Source organism: Macaca fascicularis, chromosome 15, assembly GCF_037993035.2.
Source record: "Macaca fascicularis isolate 582-1 chromosome 15, T2T-MFA8v1.1".
NCBI lineage: Eukaryota > Metazoa > Chordata > Mammalia > Primates > Cercopithecidae > Macaca > Macaca fascicularis.
This window is the reverse complement of record NC_088389.1, coordinates 93,663,046-93,686,436: the sequence shown is the minus strand read 5'-3', so window position 1 is coordinate 93,686,436 and position 23,391 is coordinate 93,663,046. Positions and strand designations below refer to the sequence as shown.

Genomic DNA, 23,391 nt, shown 5'->3' with positions numbered 1-23,391 from the left:
AGGAGAAGCAACTGTCTGTAAACGCAAGCCCATTATTTGAAGAGAGTTATATTCTTGACAGAGAAAAGTGTTGTTGGCATTGTTGTTGTTGTTTTAATTCTAAAATCTTGGCACTACATGTCATTAGCCAAGCTAGAGGGCAGTACACAGGGAGTTCATGATGCAAGGAAGAGGAGAGGAAGGTGATTTAGTTTCCCCTCCATGCCCTCTTTCTACTGAGGGGAGTAGCTGGGAGGGGCAAGTGATAGTTTAGATGTAAAGATGGGGCTTGGCTCCTTGGCCTAATTTGGGAAGTTAAATCCCCAGAAGATACGAAGGAAGCCTCAGTTGGGTTTGGGAATCCCTAAACAGAGAAGACTTGTGGCCTTGCTTCCTGTAGATAATTCTGGAAGGGAGCAGCTACAGCAGAGCAGAAATGGTTTCAGGGCAGACCTCGCAGAGAGCACACCTAAGAGAGGCCACTTCCATCTCCCTCAGCAGCCAAGGGGTGTGGAGGAAGTCTGCAAGGTTCTCACATCAGCTGAAGAGGGGCACAGAGGGTAGCTATGGATCGAGAGCAGGGGGACTACCAAAGAGTCCAAAACCTAGAGCCAGGGGACCCCATAACAGACACTTTAGGAGTGAACATAAGCCAGTGGTTGGGTGGGGAAGGCCACTGGATCCCAGAGGATCAGCAGCATCCGAGAGTGCTTTTCTGCTGTTGTTTTCTGTTCGATCAACCTGGACAGCACCACATGATGTTCCCTAAGGGCATGAGGCCGTGTTCCAGGCTGGCATAACCATCATCCCCATACTCTCAGGTGCTGCTGAGCCTCTGGGATCCAGTGGCCTTCCCCGCTCAGCCACTGGCTTACATTCACTCCCAAGTGTCTGTTGTGGGGTCCCCGGCCCAAGGTTTTGGACTCCAGTAGGCTACCAGCTCTCAGTCTGCAGCCACCTTCTCTGCCCCTCTCCAGCTGAGGTGAGAACCTTGCAGACTTTCTTCAGACCCCTCAGCCACTAAGGCAGACGGAAGTGGCCTCTCTTAGGCATGCTCTCTGTGAGGTCTGCTCTGAAACCCTTTCTGCTCCGCAGTATCTGCTCCCTCCCAACATTCTCCACAGGAAGCAGGGCCATAATTCTCTGTCTGGGGATCCCCAAATGCATCTGGCTAGATGTGCCTTCCCTGATGCTGGTGCCACCTGAGATCACCTGCACCCAAGCCTAGGTCATACCAAGGAAAAGATGAACGGAGGAGAGGAGGAAAGCTGAATTCAACTATTTTCTCCCAAAGAACCGAGTTTTAAACTACAAATAATTGAGTAACTTTGACTTGTCAAAATTGAATTTGCTGTCACCAAGAGAAATTGAGGTTCATTTTGAGTTCAATTAGCAATAAAAAATAGATGTGTTTTTGCACAAGATTATTTAGTGTGTGAAATTCATCCTTGCTACATTACTTATTTACAAAACTTACATACTGATTCATCATATCCCCCAAAGTGATGTAAATGCAGCAATTAATTATTTGTGTTTTTATCAAAAGGCAGTAAACAAGAAATAGAGGAGTCCAGAGTAGTTCTAAACTTTTGCTGCACACCATGAGCATCTGGGAAGCTTTTCAAAGTTCTAGTACCCAGACCTACACCCCAGACCAACTAAACCAGGTGAGATCAATTCAGTCAGGATCTGGAGGTAAAATCAGGCATCAGTATTTTCTAACGGTTTCCAGATAGTTCTCGTGTGCTGCTGGGACTGAGAACCATCACCATAAATGAAAGACTCATAGCTTATGCTTTTTTCCCACGAAAGATCAACGTGAGATATCAGTCTGAAAGATATCACCTGGGAACTCTCAAAAGATTGTGAGCAGAGGGCTTTCAGGGTGGTGGAGTTAATCTGTATGGTACTATGGTGGTGGATACATGACACTCTGCATTTGTCAAAACTCATAAAACTTTACAGCACAGCGTGAACCTTAGCGCATACAAATTTTACAAATCAGCCAAAAGGGCAAGGGATGCACAAGATGGAATGGGGACTGTGACAAAATTATCTGACTGTACTACAAATGTATGGCACAATCTCACTGAAGGGTTGGGGGAAAATAACTGATCTAACTTTGGAAAATGGTATTTTGACTAAAAACTGTAAAACTAAAGACAGAAAGAACTATACATAAACACTGTACTCTAGTGAGTAAAACTGTCTCTCACAAGTTACCGATTAACAATTCTGAAACCACTTTACATGTTTACTGGAGGTGAGCAACAAGTAAATTGACAGCAGATGGTGGAAGTCAGGTTTCTTATTATTAAACAGGGAGATAACAAACAAGCAAGAGGAAAAGACTAGAATGAACCATGTGGCACTGGATTAGAGCCAATAACATCAGTATGAACTCATGCTTAGTGCTTGATATAGAGATAGACAAAGATGAAATTATAGATATGCATATCTATATGCATGCATGGATTAGGCATTCATGGCTTAGTGTAAGTACATACGTTTTCTCAGCTCTGTCCACTGACAGGGAATAGAGGCAATAACCTCTTGCAAACAAGCATACCTAACACCCAGAAACACCCAGACATGATTTCTACTCTCCAAAAAAATAAATAAACCAGGGCTCCTTGGAGAAATAGCTGGCCTAGGACTGGGGCAAGAAATGTATAAGAGGAGCCTACAGCATCTTATAGTGCCAGAAAGTCAAGAGATACTAAAATAATAATAATGATGATGGAGTATGTCAAAAGGACACGGGGGTCAATCTGAAAGAGCTACTAATGTCCAAAGCTGGAACAATTTTATCAGCAAAATAAATAACATAGTATTGGATTATAACCTAAAGTATAAAATAAATATCCACGAGTCTATACTAATATAAATGGAGAAGAGACAAATATCCTGTACAGAAGAATTCCAACTCATTTACATAGATACTCCTCCTCGCTCTTCAAAGAAGTGGAGCTTAACTCCCACCCCTTGATCTTGGGCTTTGCTTAGTTACTTGCTTCCAATGCGAACAGTATGAAAGGCAGGGTGAGGGATGACGAAGCTAAAGAGACAAGAAGACTAAATGTAACATGGCATCCTGGATGAGATTCTGGGACAGAAAGGGAACATTAGAGACAAACAAATGAAATCTGAATGTGGGATGTATTGAATAGTAATGGATCAATGTTCGCTTCTTAGTTGTGGCAAATGTGCCATGGTAATAGTCAGATGTTAACAGCAGGGCACAATGAATGTAGGGTATTTGGGAATTCTATATGCCTTTTCTATAAATCTAAAACTAGTCTCAAATTTAAGTATATTTAAAAAACTAGTTATGAACAAATATTATATTCTGAGTCTGCTCCCTTACTGTTAAGAATGAAGGCAATCATGTCCATCTTTCATAAATAAATTATAAAAATCAGCAAGATTGTGTATCTGTGATAAACTATGAGCCTAGAGTGAGAAAAAATTCCATGCAGACTCTCTCCATGAGTAAAACATTCTAATGAAAGATATTTTGATCTGTAATGTTAATTATCCATTAAAATGTTATTAACTACCCTATATTTCATAAGATTATATTTAAAGTCATAGGTCTGTATCTGTATACATCTTAAAAGTCAAATTAATAAACTAGACTACCAAATTTTTCAATAGCCATAAAGGGATAAATGAATTAATGCAATTATCAATTTACCAAGAATTGGCATCCTTTAACTATGTGTACATTCATTTTCAACCTTCCTTCTCAATTACTGACACTAAAAACAGCAAATAAAAGCAAAACAGAACATGTACAGCAAGTTCTCTTAATGGTTGCTAACTCAAATCCTAAATACAAAATTCTTTATCCTATTTTAAAAGAAATGTAGACCTTTTATAATAATAATTTTCTTATCTCTGGACTTTTTGATACTGCTTTACAGAATAATTTGAAATCAAAATGTTCCTGATTATAACTTCACACTCTGAGGATTTTACAGGCTTATCTGATGCTAGTTTAACAATTAGAGAACCACAATTAATTTTAAAGAGAGCACATAAGACCCTCCACAAACTAGGCATTGAAAGAACATATCTCAAAATAATAAAAGCCATCTATGACAAACCCACAGCCAACATCACTGAATGGGAAAAAGCTGGAAGCATTCCCCTTGAAAACTAGAACAAAACAAGGATGTCCACTCTCACCACTCCTATTCAATTTAGTATTGGAAGTCCTAGCCAGAGCAATCAGGCAAGAGAAAGAAATAAAAGGCATCCAAATGGAAAAAGAAGGCAAATGATCCCTCCTCATTGAATATTATTCTACACTAGGAAAACCTAAAGACTCCGCCAAAAGGCTCCTAGCCCTAACAGACCTAATAAACAACTTCAGCAAAGTTTGAAGATACAAAATCAACATACAAAAATTAGTAGCATTTCTACACACCAGTAATGGTCATGCTGAGAGCCAAACCAAGAATGCAATCCCATTTACAACAGACAGACAGACAGACACAGACACACAGACACACACACACACACACACACACACACACACACACACACACACCCCTAGGATGAAAGAAATCAGAGACAGCACAAATAAATGAAAGAACATTCCATGCTCATGAATTGGAAGAATCAATATTGTTAAAATGGCCATACTGCCTAAAGCAAAATACAGATTCAATGCTATTCCTATCAAACAACCAGTATCATTCTTTACAGAACTAGAAAAAAAACTTTTCTAAAATTCATATAGAACCAAAAAGTCCAAATAGGTAAAGCAATCCTAAGCAAAAAGAACAAAGCCAGAGACATCACACTACCTGACTTTATACTATAAGGCTATAATAACCAAAACAGCATGGTACTAGTACAAAAGCAGAAACATATGCCAATGGAAAAGAATAGAGAACTCATAAATAAAGCCACATACCTACAACCATCTGACCTTTAACAAAGTTGACAAAAATAAGCAACAGGGAAAGGACTCCCTATTTAATAAATGGTGCTGGGATAACTTGCCAGCATATGCAGAAGAATGAAAATGGACCCTACCTATCACCATATACAAAACTTAACTCAAAATGGATTAAAGACTTAAGTGGAAAACCTTAAACTATGAAAATCCTAGAATAAAACCTGAAATAAACCATTCTGGACATTGGTCTTGGCAAAGAATTTATGACTATGTCCTCAAAAGCAATGACAACAAGAACAAAAATTGACAAATGTTACCTAATTAAACTAAAGAGCTTCTGCACAACAACAACAAAACTATCAACAGAGTAAACAAACAATTTATAGAATGGAAGAAAATATTTGCAAATTATGTATCTGACAAAGGTCTAGTATCCAGAATCTATAAGGAACTTAAACAACTCAACAAACAAAAACCAAATAATCCCATTAAAAAGTGGGCAAAGGACATGAACAGACACTTCTCAAAAGAAGACATACACTTGGTCAACAAGCATATGAAAAAATGTTCAACATCAATAATCAGAAAAAAGCGAATCAAAACTACAATGAGATACCATCTCACACCAGTCAGAATGGCTATTAAAAAGATAAGAAATAACAGATGCTGGCAAGGCTGCAGAGAAGAGGGAACACTTACACACTGTTGGTGGGAATGTAAATTAATTCAGTCACTGAGGAAAGCAGTTTAGAGACTTAAAACAGAATGACCATTTGACCCAGCAATCCCATTACTGGGTATATATCCAAAAGAAAATAAACAATTTGACAAAAAAGACATGTCTACTCATATTTTCATCTCAGCACTATTCACAATAGCAAAGACATGGAATCAACCTAGCTGCCCATCAATGGTGGATTGACGAAAGAAAATGTGGTAAATATACATCATGGAATACTATGCAGCCATAAAAAGGAATTAAATCATATCCTTTGCAGCCATCTGGATGCAACTGGAGGCCATTATCCTAAGTGAATTAACAAAGGAACAGGAAGCCAAATAACTCAAGTTCTCAATGTAAGTGGCAACTAAGCACTGGGTAACTATAGACATAAAGAGACAACAATAGACACCAGGGACTACGAGAAGGGGTAGAGGGGGAGGGGAGCAAGGGATGAAAAACTCCCTATTGGGTTCCATGCTCACCACTTGGGTGATGGAATCATTCATACCCCAAACCTCAGCATCACACATAATAAACCTGCACCCCCTGAACCTAAAACAAAAGTTGAAATGATAAAAAATAAAGATACCAAAACAGATATATAGACCAATGGAACAGAACAGAGGCCTCAGAAATAATGCCACACATCTACAACTATCTGATCTTTGACAAACCTGACAAAAACAAGAAATGAGGAAAGGATTCCCTATTCAATAAATGGTGCTGGGAAAACTGGCTAGCCATATGCAGAAAACTAAAACTGGAGCCCTTCCTTACACCTTATGCAAAAATTCACTCAAGATGGATTAAAGACTTAAACGTAAGACCTAAAACCATAAAAACCCTAGAAGAAAACCTAGGCAATACCATTCATGACATACGTATGGGCAAAGACTTCATGACTGAAACACCAAAAGCAATGGCAACAAAAGTCAACATTGACAAATGGGATCCAATTAAACTAAAGAGCTTCTGCACGGCAAAAGAAACTGTCATCAGAGTGAACAGGCAACCTACAGAATGGGAGAAAAATTTTGCAATCTAACCATCTGACAAAGGGCTAACATCCAGAATTTACAAAGAACTTAAATTTACAAGAAAAAAAGAACTCCACCAAAAAGTGGGCGAATAGACACTTCTCAAAAGAAGACATGTATGCAGCCAACAAACATATGAAAAAATGCTCATCATCACTGGTCATCAGAGAAATGCAAATCCAAACCACAGTGAGATACCATCTCACGCCAGTTAGAATGGCGACCATTAAAAAGTCAGGAAACAACAGATGCTGGAGAGGATGTGGAGAAATAGGAATGCGTTTACACTGTTGGTGGGAGTGTAGACTAGTTCAACCATTGTGGAAGACAGTGTAGAGATTCCTCAAAAATCTCGAACCAGAAATACCACTTGACCCAGCAATCCCACTACTGGGTATATACCCAAAGGATTATAAATTACTATAAAGACACATGCACACATATGTTTATTGCAGCACTGTTCACAATAGCAAAGATTTGAAACCAACCCAAATGCCCATCAATGATAGACTGGCTAAAGAAAATGTGGTACATATACACAATGGAATACTGTGCAGCCATTAAAAAAAGGATGAATTCATGTCCTTTGCAGGGACATGGATGAAGCTGGAAACCATCATTCTCAGCAAACTAACATAGGAACAGAAAACCAAACACCGCATGTTCTCACTCATATGTGGGAGTTGAACAATGAGAATACATGGACAGGGGAACATCACACACCAGGGCCTGTCGGGGGCTGGGGGGCTAGGGGAGGGATAGCATTAGGAGAAATACCTAATGTAGGTAACATGTTGATGGGTGCAGCAAACCATCATGGCACATGCATACCTACGTAACAAACCTGCACATTCTGCACATGTATCCCAGAATTTAAAGTATAATAAAAAATAAAAATAAAAAACATAAAAGGAAGCTAGCATATTAGAAATAATTGTACATAGGAGGAACCACATTCTAAACACATTCATAAAACTCTTACATCAGCTCTTTCCTGTATATTTTCATTCTTCAATTTATTTGTTTAAAAAATATGAAGAACAGCCATAAAATTACTGACCTCAGTAATTTGTCAATCTGTTGAGTTTCCAAAGGGGCAATTATGTAAAGGTCCACAGACTATTTAATATAATTTTCCCCTTAATACAATAATAAAGTTATTAAATTTCATTTGGACACACAAAACATTGTATAACACATTATCCTATAAATTATTCTTATTGCAGTTTTAATTTCATATTTATTGGAGTCTTCCCTATTTTTGAGAAATAATTAGGCCAACTCTGAGAAACAAATCAGTTTACTACTGTGTTTTGGTTTCCATTGACATTTTAATTTATGCACAATAAATTCACATGATAGAAAAGTTTTGTTTTTATTTGCTTAATTGGGCAATGCCAAAAAGTTATTCCACATGTTCTGCCACAAAAGAGGTCACGTAGACCTGTTTTTTGTTTTGTTTTTATCCAAAATGAGAATATTTTATATTTATCTATGCCTTTGTTAAATTAATAGAAATATATTTAATACCTTCTAAACCAAAAGAAAATCGATGTTTCAGGTAAAAACAAAACATAAACTAACATTGTTAAAACAAAGCAGCCATAATGAAAGCTGTGGCAAGTGGCATTTAACCTTAACTTGCTCTACAGATAAGTTAAATGTTCAATGTCCAGTCTAGGAAGAATCTCAGTGAGGAAATAAGTAGTAATTTGAAGTTCTTTTTGCCTTAAGAAAAAAAGTCCCCCTTTATCAATAACTTATAAAAAATAAATGAATACAAACCAAATTGTAGTATTATTCAGAGGCTTAGAAGCTGTGGTAACAGCATCTTATTATATATCTTCCAATAAAGATTACAACATAATAACTTCCATTCTTACTCATAGATGTAACATCTTATTATAAACAATAAGGTTGCCATATGTAAAAATGAGAATTTCAGTTTAGCAAAATCCCTGTGTTTTAGGCCAAATGCCATATTAAGAGGTAGATTCCAAAATAAATATTTAGACTTTTTCTAAAAAGATCAGAAGATGCCAATAAGTTGAGCAGCTGACAGAACCTAGGAAAGAAATAACAAAAGACCATCCACTTCTGATGTGGTTTGGCTGTGTCCCCATCCAAATCTCAACTTGAATTGTATCTCCCACAATCCTCATGTGTTGTGGGAGGGAACCAGGCGGAAGTAACTGAATCATGGGGGCCAGTGTTTCCCGTGCTATTCTCATGACAGCAGATAACTCTCACGGTATCTGATGGGTTTATCAGGGGTTCCCGCTTTTGCTTCTTCCTCATTTTCTCTTGCCACCACCATGAAAGAAGTGCCTTTTGTCTCCTGCCATGATTCTGAGGCCTCCCCAGCCATGTGGAACTGTAAATCCAGTTAAACCTCTTTTTCTTCCAAGTCTCAGGTATGTCTTTATCAGCAGCGTGATAACGGACTAACACAGCTTCTCAACCATTATCTAAAATCCTTGAAAGTCATAGCTCCTAACAGTGTCTGGTAAGTTATTAGCACTGTTAACTGAAGTTGAAGACAATTCCTGATTGTCTATTGAGTAAAAACAATAAGGGTGTTTTCATTTATCCTGTATTTCCTCATTTCATAGTTTGATAGTTAATATTCCACTATGTCATTCCCAACAGTGCACAAAAGACCTCTATTCTACAATACTTAGGATACCTAAATATTACACTCTATAATAATAGGATACCTAAGAATCTTGGAACCAAGATGTGCTACAAAAAACAATTATCAGAAAATTATTTTTCTTTGTTTTGTTTGTTTGTTTGAGATGGAGTCTCGTTCTGTCTCCCAGGCTGGAGTGCAGTGGCGCAATCTCAGCTCACTGTAACCTCTGCCTCCTGGGTTCAAGCGATTCTCTTGCCTCAGCCTCCGAGTAGCTGGGACTATAGGCATGCACCACCGCGCCCAGCTAATTTTTGTATTTTTAGTAGAGACGGGGTTTCACCATGTTGGCCAGGATGGTCCTGATCTTTTGATCTCGTGATCTGCCCACCTCGGTCTCCCAAAGAAAATTCTTAAGAAATTGCAGGATGCTTGATTTTATTACAACAGGTGATGCACTAACAAAAATAATAATATGGCTCACCATGTGCACAGTATATGCAAGTTACATATATTCATATTCCAATATGCCTAGCCTTCCCCCAAACCCTATGAGGTTAGTCTGTGAGTTGCAGACAATGGAATCCATCCTAAACAGTAGTTTAAACAGAACAAGATTGGTTGCAGGGTACCTGGCAGCTACAGAATTTCTGGGGGAGCATGGAATTAAGTTTGCATTCTACATTATCAGGAATGATGCAGTCATTCTGGAGAAACGTTCAACCAGAATGTGGGATTCTCTTAGGGGAACTCCATAGTTACTGCCTCCTGCCACAGGTACTCAGGACTAAATACTGAAATGTCACCTCCACCACTTCCAAAATACCAGTCACCTCCGCTACCGTGCTACAAGAAGAGGTAATGTTGTTGTCTCAAAGCTTTTCACTGCCACTTCCACCTCCCAAGTCTCCTTCAGGGGTGCCTACTTGGCAGAACCAGGTCAGATGTAAAACCCAGCTGCGAGGGAGTCTGGAAATTTTCTCTTTGGCTTTCTAGCTTCTGTTGTATAGGCAGGCATGCTATTAGGGAGTTGGAATGGAATCCAATTAGTATTACCTGCCACTGAAGGTATTATCTCAGTTTACAATCGAGGAAACTAGGGATCAGAATTTGAGTGATTTTCCCTGTGGTCACAGTTATTTAGTGACAGATCTGGAATTCAACCAAGGCCTGCCTGCTTCAAAGCCAACCTTTGCCATCTATTTGCAATAATCACATTAATATGGAAAATTGGGGTGGAATGGACAGTGTATGTGACTGCCATCTCAAAATCCTTCACCTTTCTAAATAATTAGTGCAAGAATTATAAAAAGACACATATAATGAGCTCTAAGTTGATCTGGGGTACAGACTGACCCAAATTATTCTGTTTAAATTTCTTTGAAAGAGCCTATACACTCACTGCCTCCAATTTCTCACCAGGATTTTATGCCCCTATCCACTGTAGTGTGTAATTTCAGTGACCACAACTCTCTGAAATTAAGCCTTCCATGGTCCCTGTGACCTCCTTTTCCTTGCTTATCTAATTCCTCAGAGAACTAACTGGGAGAAACCATGACATCCAAATAATGACCACATTCTGTAAACTCAACTTTCTCAACATTTCTTGAGCGATGGCCTTCTCTACTCTGCTGCACAAATGTGGGTCTGGGGCTCTGAACCAAGAGCCCTGGGAGAGATCAGGTCTAGCTTTTGGCTCTGTTATAAGAAAATTAGGCCGAGCACAGTGGTTCATGCCTATAATTCCAGCACTTTGGCTGGCTGAGGCAGAAGGATAGCTTAAGCCCATAAGTTCAAGGCCAGCCTGGGCAACATAGTGAGACTCTGTCTCTAGGAAAAATAAAAATTAGCTGGGCATGGTGGCACACACGTGTAGTCTTGGCTACTTGGGAGGGTGAGGTGGGAAGACCACTTGAGCCTCGGATGTCGAGGCTGCAGTGACACAGCCTGGGTGACCAGAGCGAGGCCCTGTTTCAAAAAAGAAAAAAAAAAAAGAATTGTCTATGCTTAAGGTGGGGACAGAACAGGAAGCTAAAGAAGTTCTTCTAAAAGAGCAAATCTTGCTCCCCTCCCATAACTGGAATACAAAGGGAAAAGGCACCTCCTAAGAACAGCCAGGCACTGGAGCCTTCTCCAGAGAGGGTCCCTCTTCAAATCCCGTATTTGTTCACTTTCCCCCAGAATGTCCTTCTCATACACATCCTTTTGGTCTTCTCAGTTCCTGATAATATCATCACTTTCTGGGCTCTAACCACCACTTCATGCTGATGATTTCTAAATTCAAATCTCTACCTTAGAACTGTTCTTGGTCGTAGGCTTATATTTCTAACTGTCCTTTGGGATCTCCACTGGGAAATGGAGAGCCAAATCTTATTATAATGTCTCTGAGTAACTCTTGAACCAAGTCTCCTATCTGCAGCCCCTACTCCAGTTCAGACCATCATTACCCATCAATAGAACCACTGAGATGATCACTAAATTGTGTTTTCTGTTCTTGGTTTCCTCCCCGTCTAATCTACTATTTATACTACTGCCAGATTCCTCTCTCAAAAATGATCTGGTGTTACTTTCCTGCTTAAAAACGTTCAGTGGTTCGTTAGCTCCTAGACAAGACATGGCCTTTACAAATCCCATCCCAACTTAACTCTCTAGCCTCATATCCTGCCAGGCTTTCCCTGGACCCCAGCCTTCAAGCCTCACTGAGGCCACACCTGCTCACTTCTCCACACCTGTTTGCTTATGGAAAGAACACACACTTTAGCGTCACATGAAATTGGGTTCAAATTCTAGTTTTATCATGTGATTGTGGGCAAAGTCCCCAAACTGCTTGAGCTTCAGGACTCATGGGGCAGGTTATTTCCAATGCTAAATAATTTTAGGCAAGACTTTAAGTTAGAAATTTCTCATTTAAGCCCGATTTCAATATAAAAACAAAAGTAGATTATGGAAAGTATTCATTATTTAGTTATCCATTTCTGGAAAATAATACTTCCAACATTCATATTCCCATATGATCGCAAAAATAACATCTCATTATTTTAGAAAATAACCATTAATTCCTGAAACTGAAAAAAAAGTCATTATTTGTACATGCTATTATGTTCTGATTTGTATAAATCTAAGATTTCTACAGAAAGGTCAGCTTGACCCAGTTACAACCAACAAATCTTAGATTTGTTGCTATTTAATCCCTGTAGACACTCACCACTCCCCAGCTTCAAAGTAATGCTAAATAAAAACCCAAACTGAATAGCCACAGATAGGGAATGAGAGGTCAAATTCAGAAGCATAAATATAAATGTAATTACAATTCTATACTATAAAACTTTTCTGGTCCTCTTGAATGTTTTTCCTTAATAAGAAAAGACATACATTTTACATTATGAGTTGTTTAGTCACACTGACTTCTTTTGCTGAAACTGAAAGCCTAATTTGATAGTATTGACATGCAAGCTAAGATATGAAGTGTTGAAAACAATAGTGGTTCAGTATGGGCCCCAGGTATGTGTGGGGGAGGTGGGGAGGAGCCACAGAAATGACAGGATGGTGGAAAGGAAAATGCATGAGCTTCCAGGAACAATGCGGGCATCTCTGGTTTTCAGTCAGGAGGAAGACAATTAGTGTCCCCAATATCAGATAAAACAGAAAATGAATTCTGGATAAATCAAAGCCCTAAATGTACCAAATGAAATAATAAATACATGTAAAAGTTTGAAACTGCTTGTATAACCTTAGAGAGGCAAAGACATTTTCAAGGAAGGCAGGGAAAATAAAGGAAAATATGGACATACTTTATACAGTAAAAACCAAGAAGTTGCCACTTCCCACCCAAGAGGATGGTTATTATCCAAAATAAAGCAAACAAACAAACAACAGAACAGAAAATAACCGCTGTTGGCGAGGATGTGAAGAAACTGGAACCTTTTGCATTGCTGGCAGGAATGTAAAATGATGCAGTTGCTGTGGAAAATGGTACGGTGATTCCTAAAACAATTAAACATAGAACTAACATGTAATCTAGCAATTCCACTTCTGGGTCTGCACCCAAAAGCAGTGAAAGCAGGGACTTGGACAGACGTTTGTATACCTCCATTCATAGTAGCATTATTCACAACAGTCAAAAGGTAGAAGCAACCCAACTGCATATCAACGGATGACTCTGTAAACAAAATGTGCATATACACACAATAGGATACTATTCAGCCATAAAAAGGAAGGAAATTCTGACTCATCAACCACATGGATGAACTTTGGAGACGTTTTGCTAAGTGAAACAAACAATCACAAAATAACAAATTATATAATTCCACTTATACCGAGAGTAGTCAAATTAATAGAGAGAGACAGAAAGGAGAATGGTGGTTGCCAGGGACTGGAGGGAGTGGAGAGTGGGGAGTTTGTGTTTAATGGGTATAAGGTTTCATTAGGTTAAGATGGAAATGTTTCGGAGATGGAGGGTGGTGATGTTTGCACAAGGCAGCATGAAGGAGAGGTGCAGTGAAGGGGCCACGTCTGGGCCCTGCAACCAGACTGTCTGTATTTGCATTCAGCCACCACCACTTATTAGCTTTGTGACCATGGGTAGGTCCCTTAATCTCTCTGTTCCCTTACCTGTAAAATATGGGTAATAACAGTAACTACCTCTGGGGTTTTGAGACTTCATTATTAATGAGAATAGCATATAAAAGTAGTACAACCCTGTGGCTGAATTTGGAAACAACTATTAAAATTTAAAATGCACCTACTCTTTGATCTAGTAATTCCACTTTCCAGCAGAATTAGCACTCAGTAGAAACTGTTTTTCTCCTTTTCCTCCCTATCATCATCATCATCATCATCATCATCATCATCATCATCATCCCTATGCAGCCACATGTCCTGATGTGGAAAATTCTGTAAGGTATTGTTAAGTGGAAAAAGCAAGGTATAGACAAGGGTATAGTAAGCTACTTTTCATCATTTCTGTATATACATACACACATACATACATATGTTCATATTCCAATATGCCTAACCATGTATAGACTATCTTTGAAAGACTATTCAAGAAACTAGTAATGGATTAATCTGAGGAGGTGAAGCAGGTGGCTGGGGACAGGGATACGAGGAAGTTTTCAATATATACCTTGTTGTTCTTTTAGAATTTTGATTCATGTACACATATTAACTATTCAAAAATTTATAATTATTATAAAGAAATAAAATCCCTTAAGCCTTCATTTCAGAATGAATCTGTACTCCGTCCTGGGAGGTTAGAGATCTGTTTCCCTGTCCAACTGCAGGGCAGTGGATAAGGAGGTAATGAAATACAATAAAATGTCCTGCAACCGTTACAATGACTTTCCTACATTATGAAGGCTAGCCACAGTACTGGAAAGTGCTTAGATACAGTGTCAAGTGCAAAAAGCATAATATAAAATTCTTTTAGAGAGTATAACAAGTAAACAAACAAAAAAAAGTAGCACAGAGGAAAAAAACAGAACCACTAAACATGGCTGTTTTGAAACAACAGAACTATGGTAATCTTCTTTCCATATAAATATATTATATAATTTTTTTATTTATGAGTTTTCTCATTATAATAAAAAATCATATTAAAAAGGAAAAATGTAAGCAGGGATTACTTGGTAGTGACATAATAGGCTATTCATTTTTTTCTCCTTTGTATTTATCTATATAAAAATAAGCTAACAATATTTTTTAAAAGAGTAACTCCATAATGGGGCTGGAAAGCAAGAAAGGGTGGCATCCACAAGCCAGAAATGTTGAGAAATTTCTGAAAGACAGAAAGCAGATGGGATCAGAATGATGGTAAAACCTGTAGGAGTTTCTATAGAAGAAACTACAACCTAAAGCAGACTCCAGGGAGGACCATTCTGCCTATAAGAATGCCAGAGAAACTCCAAGCTTGGAAATAATTCAATAACTCCCCACGTAACAACAAATGGTGCCCCTCCCTTCCAATACACACAGAGGTGGCAGTGTTTGTCCCCAGCCAGATTTTCTCCAAAGTGGCAAATCTCTTGGGGGAAGCTTTTATTCTAGGGGATGGGTCCGAAAAAGAAGAGCTGATAGAGAGGCAATTCTGCACTTCGATAGCAGACAAGGAAGAAAGAAAAAATAGAAGGCAGTACCACTGAGGCCTGAAGTATGACACCATGCTTTGTCCCAGAGTAAACCTTTGTTCTCTGGCAGTTGTGGGGTTCTTCAGCCTCCTTCTTGCTCATCCACCCTAAAGGGAAGCTCTTGTGTTGGCACATGTTGCACATTCCAAAAGGCCCACAGACTGCAGAGAAAATCCATGCCAGCTCCTCAAGATAGTCAACCTGGTTATTCATCATACATTTGAACAGGCAACCAAGGGCTACCAGACATTTGAAGGAAACCAACAACATAATAGATAAGGATCAAGGTGCATAAAGAGAACATCTGGAACAGAAGATAACAGAGGTAATGCAGGACAGAAGAAAAGAACACAGCCCATGCGATGAGAACCTTCCTTCCCTATTCCGGGATGTACGTGCCCCTCATGTGCCAGCATGTTTTCTCTATCTGGCTTGCAGTTTCAGTTCCTGCTAAGGGAGTCCAACAGAAGGTATGATAACATGGCACACAATATGAATGAATCTCATAATCCTAATGTTGAACAAAAGAAGCCAGACACAAAAAAGGATAAACCAGAATTAAAAAGATCAAAATTAGACAAAAAAACTAGCCTGTGCTATTGGAAGTCAGGATAGTGGCTATCCTTAAGTGGGGTTAGTGACTGCAAGGGGCTGGGATGGAGCTTAAGGAATATGTTCAGTCTGTGTAAATTAATTGAGCTGTACACTTTAACACTGATAAAAGGCACATATAATTAATGAAGAAGATAGAACAGTTGAGAACTTTTTATAAATCAGACAAAACATTAAATGATATGAAGCAAAACTGTTGGGAATACAAAAAAAATTTTACAAATTATAAATAATAATGGTAGGATTTAACCATCTCTTTCAGAAATATACAGGTCAAATTGGAAAAATGTGGGGATATTAAGGATTGAGCAATTAAATCATAAAGCTTAATATGTGCATATATGTATAGCCAATAAATATTTTTAAATTATTTATAAATATTTAGGGAACATTGTATTAGGCCACAATAAAACATCCCAATTAATTCATCAATGTTGAAATCACATAGGCCATATTTTTTAACCATAGTACAGTAAAAATAGAAATAAATACAACTGGATAATGATTGCCTAGCTTTAAAACTCAAGAAAATAAACTGAACAAACTGTTAGAATCAACAAGATTCTAATCAGAATCAGCAGAATGGTTGAATATATAATCAACACATAAACATTACAAATTTTCTATATGCCAAAACCCATTAATAGTTATTCATAATATTGTAAATATAATACCCAGGAAGAAACACTAATCAGAATCTGATCAGAAATTACTTTAGTGAACTTTACAAGCTCATTGTAAGATTTCCTTGGAGGGGAAAACATACAAGAAAAGAAAAGACAATTTTGAAAATTGTCTTACCTGCCAGACATCTAAAGTCACTACAGAGATGTGCTATCCAATATGGTAGCCACTAGCCATACTGGATATTTAAATTAAGATTAATTAAAATTAATAATTTAGTTTCTCAGAGGCGCTAGTCACATTTCCAGTGTTCAACAGCCACATGGGAGTGGGTGTGTGTGTGTGTGTGTGTGTGTGTGTGTGTGTGTGTGTGTGTATACACAAATACATAAATATAAACTCATACTTTTAGCCTATCATATTTATATATATGATTTAACAAATAATAGTAAAGAGAATCTACAAATCAGTAAGTTAATCCAATAGAAAAAGGGCATTTCACTGAAGAATAAATACAAATAAAAAATAAATTATGAAAAATGTTCAACTTCATTTGTAGTAGAAAAATAAAATCTAAAAAACAAACAGATCTCATTTTTAAGTCTCATATAGATAAAAATTGATACTATGCCCTTTGTTGGTGAGAGTGCACTCATGCACTGTTTTGGGGAAAGCAGAAGAAGAATACAGCAGTTTTAAGGGCAATGTGACAGTATCTGTCTGATAGAAAATCTTCATGTTTTTCTCCCCCATAATTTCATGTCCAGGAGGTTATCTACTAAAATATTTATGTATTTGATCAAAGAAATACATAAATACAAGACTGTTCAATATAAGCAGTATTTGTAATTGAACAAAACTGGGGACCAATTAAATGTCTACCAGTAAGAGAATGATTAAATAAATTCTGATATATTCTTGCTGTGGATGAACAATTTAAAACAAAAAGAATAGGCTGGGCGCAGGGGCTCACACCTGTATCCCAGCACTTTGGGAGGCCAAGGTGGGCGGATCACGAGGTCAAGAGATCAAGACCATCCTGGCTAATATGGTGAAACCCCATCTCTACTAAAAATACAAAAAAATTAGCCAGGCATGGTGGCGAGCGCCTGTAGTCCCAGCTACTTGAGAGGCTGAGGCAAGAGAATGGCGTGAATCCAGGAGATAGAGCTTGCAGTGAGCCGAGATCACGCCACTGCACTCCAGCCTGGGTGAAACAGCAAGACTGTGTCTCAAAAAAGAAAAAAGAAAAAAGAAAAAATAATAGCTAATATTTATCCTGTATTGTACTTACAATGTGTCAGATACTATTCTATTAACTCATTTAATTCTCATTTAATCATGAATCACAGTCCTATGATTTGGATATTAGTATTATCAAATATAATTTTCTCAGTGAGGGCTTCACTGATTCCACTTTTTAAAACTGCAAGTGCCTCATCCCCTATACACCCTTTTCCTTCCCTGTTTTACTGAACTTTTACCTTCAGATATACTATATAATTCACTTTTAAATTTTATTTTATCTTTTTCCCACTTCTAAAATGTAAGCTCCATGAGGGCAAAGTATCTTTTTCTTTTCTGTTCACTTGCCTTGGTGCCTAGAACAGTGCCTTGCACATAATAGATGCAAAATAAATATTTTGGATTGAATGACTCATCCCTTGATGTGATTTGGCTCCATGTCCCCACCCAAATCTCATCTCAAATTATAATCCCTATGTGTAGAGGGAGGGACCTGGTAGGAGGTGATTGGATCATGGGTGGTAGTTCCCCCATGCTGTTCTCGTGGTAGTAAGTGAGTTCTCACAAGATCTGATGGTTTAAAAGTGTGGCACTTCCCCCTCTCTCTGTCTTTCCTGCCACCATGAAAGATGTGCCTTGTTTCTCCTTCACCTTCTGCCATGATTATAAGTTTCCTGAGGCCTCCCCAGCCATGCAGAACTGTGCGTTAATTAAAGCTCTTTCTTTTTTAAATTACCTAGTAACAGTATGAAAACAGACTAATACAGAAAATTGGTACTGGGAGTTTGGAGCCAAATGTTAATAGCCAAGATAATGGGGAAAATGTCTCCAGCGCATTTCAGAGATGTTCATGGCAGCCCCTCCCATTACAGACCCAGGAGCCTAGGAGGGAAAAATGGTTTCATGGGCCAGGCCCAGGGCCCCACTGCTCTGTGCAGCCTTGGGACATGGTGCCCTGCATCCCAGCTGCTCCAGCTCCAGCTGGGACTAAAAGGAGCCAAGGTACAGCTCAGATCATTGCTTCACAGGGTGCATGCCCCAAACCTTGACAGTTTCCACATGGTGTTGAGCCTGTGGGTGCACAGAAGTCAAGAACTGAGCTTTGGGAACCTCCATCTCAGTTTCAGAGGATGTATGGAAATGCCTGGATGTCCAGGCAAAGTTTGCATTTATAAATGTGCAGATGCGTGGCCATGAGAAAGTTACATAAAATGGGGATATATTATTCCTTTTTCACACTGCTATAAATAACTACCTGAGGCTGTATATGCAGAGAAGATCTGAAACACGCTTTAAAGGGGTCATCTCTTGGGAGGAAATGGGACTGTGCTGAGAGAGTGAGCATGTTCTTCACTTGTTTCCTCTGTGTAGTAGGACTGTATTGTTTGGAAGTTGGTCTAGAAACATGGCCAACAATTGTAGTTTTAAAAATACATAGCCGGGCATGGTGGCTCATGCCTGTAATCCCAGCAGTTTGGGAGGCTGAGGTGGGTGGATCACCTGAAGTCAGGAGTTCGAGACCAGCCTGACCAACATGCTGAAACCCCGTCTCTACTAAAAATACAAAAAATTAGCCAGGCCTGGTGGCAGGTGCCTGTAATCCCAGCTACTCGGGAGGCTGAGGCAGGAGAATCACTTGAACCCAGGAGGCAGAGGTTGCAGTGAGCCGAGATCGTGCCACTACACTCCAGTCTGGGCGACAGAGTGAGACTCTGTCTCAAAAAAAAAAAAAAATCCATAAAGAAAAAGCAACAGACTAAATTTAACTGACATACCTTCCTAGCAGATCCTTGAGTTGTACCAAATCACAGAGGGACCATATCATGAAAGGAAGAGTCTGCTCTAAGACAGGGCCTCCATACCTGAGCCAACTCTCAGGCACAAGGCACTCCTCCCCTGGCTTGTTTACCCAGTCACAAGACTCAGCAGTTGAAAATGTGCACCCTGAAAAAAAGTCAAATTAGCCTCACAGATTTCCTGTTTTATTCTTAAAATAGAGATATTCAGAATTATTCCTATAATAAATCATTGGAAAATAAACTATTCATGAAGACTCTCTATTCATTCCCTCACTTGCCATCCACTCATGGGGAGTTCAGGCAGTCTCTGGATGCTAAGGATGGAAGACAGCACCTGCCCTCATCAAGTCTATAGTCCAGTAGAGGGAGACAAGTATTAAAGAAGAAATTTCAATGTTGGTCATCAGAGCTATGACAGGTACACTTCAGGGCATTATGAAAGTACACGGCAGGGCTGCCAGAGCTAGTTAACGGGTCCTGAAAGGCCTCTGTGAGGAAATGACGTTGAAGCTGAAGATCTATAGGAGTTAGCCAGGTGAGGGGAGACAGGAACGAGGGGTGAGAAGTGAGGAGCACTTCAGGCAGAGGGAACAGCATGGGCCAAAGCCTGGAAAGAAGAGTGAGCATGGTGAATTTGAGGAAATGAAATAAATCTTGCAAGGGCTACTGAAGAAAACAGGAGAGAGTCAACTGAGGTAATGGAGGAAAGAGGGCAGGACCAGAGGAATCTGCAAGCCATGCTAAAGATGTTAGACTTCATGGGGAGCCACAAAGTGACTGAAACAGAACAGTGACATGATCAGATTTGCATTTTAAATGGCCCTGTAAGGAATAGAGGGGAACAGGACTGAATACAGGCAGACCCACTAGGGAAGTTTTCACTTCAGACAGGCAGGTGCTGATGTTGCCTTGAAGTAGGATGGCAGAGACAGAAAGAAGTAGATGGGCAACAAAGGACATAGACTCAGTAAGAACTGTGGGAACCTGAATGTGGGTGGAGAAGGAAGAGAAGAGTAGGGGTTGACTCCCTATAGTGGGTTAAATGGTGGCCCCTAAAAGGTAGGTCCCACATCCTAACTCCAGAAACCTAAGAATGTGACCTTATTTGGAAGTCTTTGGGGATATAATTAAGTTAAGGATATTAGGATGAGATTACTTTATATTACCCAAGTGAGCTCTAAATCCAATGACAAATGTCCTTATAAAAGACACACAGAGTAGAGAGGCCAGGTGAAGAAGGCCGTGTAAAGATGCAGGCAGAGATTGGAGCAATGCAGCCACAAGCAAAGGAATGCCTGGAGCCACCGGAAGCTGCAAGAGGCAAAGGATTCTTCCCTAGAGTCTTCAGAGAGACCATGGACCTGCTGACACACCTTGATTCAGACTTCTGGCCTCCAGAACTGTGAAATAATCACCTTCAGTTGCTTAAAACTAGCACATTTGTTGAGGCAGCTCTAGGAAATGAATACACTCTTCAGCTGCTAGCTGGATCAGCAAGTGCAGTGGTCCCCAACCTTTTTGGCACCAGGGACCAGTTTCATGGAAAACAATTTTTCCAAGGAACAGGTCGGGGGATGGTTTCAGGATGATTCAAGTGCATTACATTTATGGTGTACTTTATTTCTATTATTATTACATTGTAATATATAATGAAATAATTATACAACTTGCCATAATGTAGAATAAGTGAGAGCTCTGAGCTTGTTTTCCTTCAACTAGACAGTCCCATCTAGGGGTGATGGGAGACAGTGACAGATCATCAGCCATTAGATTCTCATAAGGAGCGTGCAACCTAGATCCTTCATGTGCACAGTTCACAACGGGGTTCACATTCCTATGAGAATCTGGCAGGAGGTGGAGCTCAGGTGGTAATGCTCACTCACTGCCACTCACCTCCTGCTGTGCAGTCCGGTTCCTAATGGGCCACTGACCAGTACCAGTCCGTCGCCCAGGGTTTGGGGAATCCTAGAATTAGTGGATACAGGTGCCATTTATTGAGACAGGGAATGGAGAAGCAATCTGAAGGCCAGATGACTTCAGCTTCAGATGTCCTGAATTTGCGGGGCCTGGAAAACATTCAAGTGTCAGCATCCATTTACATGGAGCCACTCCACCGTCACAGCTGCCTGACCATTTGTGGCAGCCCTGGCTCCAAAAGGCAGTGAGATAGATGGATCTGAGACTCAGGCAGGAGGTCCACATTGGAGTTCTAGGTTTGAGAACTTCCAGTATATTCCTAGATTAAAGTGATGGAAGTAAAAGCCATTGTTGGGGGAGATCCCATAGAAGTGGAAGGCCTGGGACTCTACCCTTTTGAGTGGCAAGTATGTGAGCCCTGGGAAAGGAAACTGAGAAGGAAATGAAAAATGGTCAGGGGATCAGAACAGAACAAGACAGGGGAATCTTTTAATTATTACAGAGTTAAAAAATGATCTTTATGAAATTTCAGATAAAGTTGATAAAAATAATTCACACTCCTGTTTTTTCAGAGCTTCTGTTAGTAAAGAAGAAAAAGTCAACAGTGCATGCGATATATCATAGTTCATGCTAGACATGGAGAAGAATAAAATCTCACCATGACATTGCTATACTTTGACTGTGACTGTGTACTCGGCAGGTAAAGTCAAAATTTCATTTAAAATCTTCTTTTCATATCAATACTTAGCTACTCTGGAGACACTGCTCTGATTAGATTAAATCATCTGTGGAAGAGCAGTCAAACTACACACAGGTAAGATGAAGGAAGAATGACTATGTAAACATGACATGAAAAAGATCTAAGATCATGATAGGTTAAATTAGATCATTAGTTAGAAATTCAGAGCTACCTCTTAACTAACCAAGCAGAAGAAAAATCATCACTGCCTACACAAAAACCAGCATGAAAAGATGCACAAGAACCCAGCATAGTCCCTCGCACACAGAAAGTGCCTAATTAATGTGAATTTCCTTCTTGTTTCCTAAGGTCTTTCACTGAAACTTATAAATGAAAACATAATAATTTTGATATATGAATTCATTTTCCTCTGATATTTGGTATTGCTTACACCTTTATTTAACTAGAGCAACAGCCAAAGTGAGGGAAGATGAAGTAGAAATGAAGACATGAAGGTGAGATGAGGTCAGATGGAGGTGGGTGGGGCCAGGGGAAGGCAGATCATGAGGGACCTTTCAGGCCATTGTGTTTCAGATTTTATTTCCAGTGATACTGAAAGCCTGTGGAAGGTTTTGAAACAGCGTGATTAATATTATATCAACAACAGTACACAGTTATGAATCAATAAATGTTCTAAATCTATAAATATTAAAATAGTAAATAAGTATTATAAGAACTTTTTGGACTGCTTAAGCCTTTATAACTTTCCTAATGTTGGTTATTATTGTGACCTCTCATCTGCTTGAGTTGAAAAGGACATCTTGATATATGTCTTTTATCTACCATGCCTGGCTAATTTTTTGTATTTTTAGTAGAGATGGGGTTTCACTGTGTTAGCCAGGATGGTCTCGATCTCCTGACCTCATGATCCTCCTGCCTCATGATCCTCCTGCCTCATGATCCTCCTGCCTTGGCCACCGCGCCTGGCCAAGATCATTTTTTAACTCTGGAATAACTAAAAGATTCCCCTGTCTTGTTCTGTTTTGATCTCCTGACCATTTCTCATTTCCTTCTCAGTTTCCTTTCCCAGTGGCTCACATACTTGCCAC

The 23,391-nt window shown here is 39.3% G+C and overlaps 1 protein-coding gene across 8 annotated transcripts in view; it reads right to left on the bottom strand.

The window, feature by feature from the left end:
• Positions 1-23,391, bottom strand: part of PLGRKT (plasminogen receptor with a C-terminal lysine) — a 258,998-nt gene that overhangs the window by 4,530 nt on the left and 231,077 nt on the right. The gene's annotated exons all lie outside the window — the stretch shown is intronic.